We start from the raw sequence: 4,960 nt of genomic DNA on the forward strand, positions 1-4,960 counted from the left end.
AACTCCTAAATTCCCGACATTTGTTATGTCGAATAGTACCCAAAATTTTCCAGCTCTAGTGCAAAAACATCCTACAAGTGAATGGCGATTTAGGATGTAATGAAAATCATTGGCAACAACACCCTTGGTGTAAAAACGGTCCTCTATATCAATGTGTAGTGTAAAAACAACCTATAACAACATTCAATGTGTAACGAAAACCTGTAACAACATGCAGGGTGTAACAACGGACTGCTCTATCCTGCTCTAAAGTTGATCAGAGCTGCCTATTTACTTCATAGCCTTGTTCCCATGAGCAACACCTGAAATGGAGAAGAACTTCTGAAACACTTTTCCCATGCTCACCCCAGTTAGCCACAAAAAGGAATAAAGTATCATATTATTCAGTGAAATATGGCAAAATAACATAACAGTGGAATAGGTTGTAAAAGTGACAAAAAAAATGATTAATCATGTAAATTTTCATGGGCCTAGAGGATAAGACGATCAAAAATGGGGAAAGAAGGTGCAGGAAATAGGTAAAATGTCACACCCAACATCTCCCCCCAACTGAAGCAACTGCATGTCCACATGAAGAATCTAAGCTTCTCTTGCTATACCCCTAATGCAAGTCTATAAAATTGTAAGCACCAGCAGTGTCTTCACCTGGATATGTGTACCCTTTAATGGACATCAACTGATGTGGCTAAGATTCTTCTTCATAATCACATAGGTGGTAGTCCGGCTGATACTCTTCTACCGGTAACCAAATCAGAAGAAATTTAAATCTGAGCCTAATCCAGAATGCCCCCAATGTCTACACAATTCAAGCATACTCAGGCACCCGTGTAACAGTAGCCACAAAATTTCTGTATTCAAAAGGATCCCCTTCTTGCAACTCAACGCTACATGCTTCGGTGCATTTAAGACACCCTTCTAACGCTTGGCTTTTCATATATGCATGCAAATTGAGGAAAATCCTCACAATCCTTTTCCTATAGATGGCTGACTATTTCTTGATCTCTGGAGTGCTCGGGAATAGCTTAAACTCATGCTTAAGTTCATAAACCATCCCTGGTTATGCTCTGACCCATAATGTTTTCCTTTCTTCATTAATTTCTGTTGATTTCATGTTCAGGTGCCATTCAATATGGTTCCTCATAAATGAAAGAAAGGTCCATAACTGCAAATATCCCATATAGGAGAAGATACTTGCTATCATTTTCGTGTTGACACACTCACACATGATATTATGCAAAAATAGCTCACAAAGAAAGTTCTATTCATCAAATCGCAAGTTCAAAAAATCTCAAGAAAAGTTCAGGTAGAAGAACCCAAATAGGACCTATTCTTAAAAATTGCTTTCAACTGAAATAAATAATATTGTTCCCAAAGGAACACTGGATATGATGGGGATGGTTGCTGGCATGCTAGCAGGTTCAGGGAAATATCATGAAGCTTTGTCTTGTCATTTGACAAGTCCGAGACCTACCGCTGTAACAGATACATATGTTCATCATTTTTCTTCATGGCTTCCTTCCTTGTGCCTCCATGCTTCCCATTCTCTCTCCCATTCTTCCTTAAACCACTTTTTCCTAAGGGAATCCATCTTCCTTTTGTGTGCCTTGAGCGAGATCACCCCCTCTTGTAGAGAGAGTGCCTGTTGCTTCCATTTCTATATCTTTGGTAACAACAACATCTTTTCAGAACACCATCCTTTTCCAGGACCCGGTGTTCTTCCACATGCAATACCAATTGAGGGTGTAACAGCCTCCTGAGCGTCAAACTTCTCCATTGTGGCTACTGGTTCTTATGTAACAACAACATCATCAATGGATTTTTGTGTTACAGTTTCCTTTTCTCCCAGATCATCTTCCATTCCCACTATTGGTTCTTGTGTAACAGCAGTGTCATCCACAGGTTTTTGTATATCATTCTTCCCTCGGTAGGCTTCTGTCTCCACTACTGGTTCTTGTGTAACAACAGTTTCAACCACAAGCTCATGGGTGTTAGCTTCTTCTTCCTTTCCTTGGTTGACTTCTATCTCCACTGCTGGTTCTTGTGTAACAATAATGTCAACCAAGGGCTCCTATGTATCCTCTACCAAATTACTTTGTGGATTGTGCCATCTCAGTTGTTGGTTCTCGTGTAACAACAATGTCCTCAACGGGTTTTTGTGTGTTATCCTCCTAGGTTTCTATTTGTGTTTCCCTAAATATGGTGTCTCCTGTGCAGACTCTAAACCCCATTGTCACTAGCTTCTCGGCATAGGCCATGCACACAACACCCGGGACATCTCCCTTCCCGACCCTGTCTACGGCCTCAGCCAAAGTATCTAACCCTGGGGCTCTTGTGTCTTCCTTCTCCCATGCTAGTTTTTCCCTTAGATCTCTATTCTCTTTTTCTAATTTTTCAATTTCAACAGCAAGGATTGAGTTCTCTCTTACCAAGTGAGGAAGGTTCCTTTGGCTGAGCCTGCTCCTTATCCTTCTACTCTACTACCTCTTTGCTCTTCTTTGACATGGATGGGGTCTCTGAGTGCCTTCAAACCCTTATTATCTTCTTTGGCCACCTATCACCAATTGGTTTGTCGACTGGACTCTTACCAACCCTTACTTTTGAAGGTTGGGGTTGCTCCTTTGTTGCTGCTGGAGCTTCCTCATCCATCCCAATTTGTCTCCTACGGGTAGTTCTGACCTTTTTCCTCACGAGTTCCTCCCAACTCTTGCCCTAGCAGCTTATGGAATCCAATACAATGAGCTTGATGAGGCCATGGTTGGTGACTCATGTTTCTAGATGCACAACTATTTTCATGACAACGGCCATATGCTTGATGTTTCCCAGCAAGAAGTAGGGAAGATTTATCAGTTGTTGATGCCGAAGGTTGTTTAGCAATGTAAAGTGGTAATTAAACACAATTTTTTCCCTTCCCTCGCAGGCGATGTACTTGATGAGGTAAAGGGAAACATCAACCCATGGCTGGGGAAGTGACAACCTATCAATCCCCCTCCCTTTCTTCACCAGCTGCTCCTCCTCTTGGAGGAAATCCCCCTTCAAGGAGGGGTCATTGACTTTCCTATTAAACCACCTCTTTCCTTCCACTGGTAATGTTGTCACTCGAGCAATCACTTCCTCTGTAACCTCCAGCTTCAACCCCCTAACCTTCATCTGATTTCTCTCTAAATTCTTCACAAATTCCATGGCGACTCCCCCATCTGATCCCTCTAGCCTCTGGAAGAACTCAAACCAGCCTGCGTCCTTAAAAATATGGCATGCTTCGGGGAAATTCTCCAAAGCCTCTGTTGACCCTAGCTCATGCTGAATTTCTTCTCCACCCATCGCTACACAAATTTAGTGTTGTTTTCCTTCCTTTTCCCTTCCTTTAGAAGTTCCAGAGCAATCAGTGCATTACTTAGTTGTTATAGCCTGCAACTATTCTTTTCCACTTCTCTAAGCACTCTAAATGGGGATGCAATGCTCCAACAGGGGTAAATGGTAGGGTGGCACAGGTGAGAATTTCAAATTAAGATTTACAATCATGGTTCGTACTGCACAGTAATGTTGCCTTATTAATGCTAGGTTATGGGAGGTCTAGTCGAAGGTACACTTCCCTTTTTTGGTATGATCTATCATTAAGTGACAATGATTACCAGATCACCATGCTTTAATTGCGATTTATTTTAAATAATTATAGGTCATGCAAAGGTCATGTCGCAATATGATTCGCTCCCCCCTCAGTTTAAATGTGACAGCCTACCTCAACCGTCAAAAGGGAAAACGTGTTAAGTTGCCATAATTACTAAATAAAAACATATAATGATATTACCTTTGTATGATGTACCTGGGTGACGTGGGGCACAGTCATTGGTGGCAATACGCATAACTCTGGTGATGAGAACCACGATGATGCATGTTGTCTTTTGTAATAAATATCTTATTCGAATTATTTCTAGAAGGCGTCGGCTATTACAGGTGTAACAACCAAGATGACTATTATGTATTATTAATTTTGGCAAAAAAATAAAGAAGAAACAAGGCCATGTAACAGCATTATCTTAAAGTATGCTTTGAACTGACAAATGCTGTTACAGAATTGCAACATCTGCCACAAAGTGGTTTTCAACTGCTACAGAGATTGTCTGTCTGCACCCAAAAAAAGGTTTTCATAGCCAGATTTTATTTTTTTTTGGAAGTTTTAAGGTGTAACAATCACCAACAATGGTTGATTTTCAATTGTTACACTTATTGGAAAAATTAGATTTTTCGCAGCACAAGGGGGCTTTCCCCTGTTACTATAATATGAAGATATGAATTTGTGATAATGTTGACGAATGAATCCCTTGAAGCAGGTTTTTGATATAACTAAAGATGGTGCCCGTTTTCTAGTAATGGCGTACTCGCACTGCCAATGGTAACCAAATTTACAGTCTCATTGTCAAAGACTACATCTACCTCATAGGGAGCCATCTGGTGTAGAGCTTACCCTTGAAGCCTTTGAATCTTGAGTCATATAAGAGAGCCTAATCTCCTTTCTCGAACTTCTTCTTCTTGATGAATCTGTCATGCCACTTAGCTCTCTGTTGCTGGATAATATCTATTTGTTGGATAGTAGCTAATCGTTTCTCCTCCAATTCATTGAGTTGGTTCAATCTCTTCTTTTGTGCTATAGCCAGACACAAATTTACCTACAATGTTGTTCTTGGTGTCTTGATTTCAAACTCAATAGGGAATAAGTTATTTTTTCCATACACAAGTTCATACAGTGAGAGTCCCATGGTATTCCTCCATGTAGTCCTGTATCCCCACAACACTTCTGGAAGTTTGTCGGTCCAATTCCTTCGGTGACTGGCCATAGTCTTGGTAAGGATCCCCTCAATGACTTTGTTAGTGCTTTCCACTTGGCCATTTTCTTGTGGATGATAAGGTGTTGTGATTCTATGATGGATTTTATGTTTTTCAACCAACTTCTAGATCATATGGG

Source organism: Pinus tabuliformis, chromosome 3_2 (assembly GCF_031772625.1).
Source record: "Pinus tabuliformis cultivar Carrire ecotype Pingquan chromosome 3_2, CPIR1, whole genome shotgun sequence".
Lineage (NCBI taxonomy): Eukaryota > Viridiplantae > Streptophyta > Pinopsida > Pinales > Pinaceae > Pinus > Pinus tabuliformis.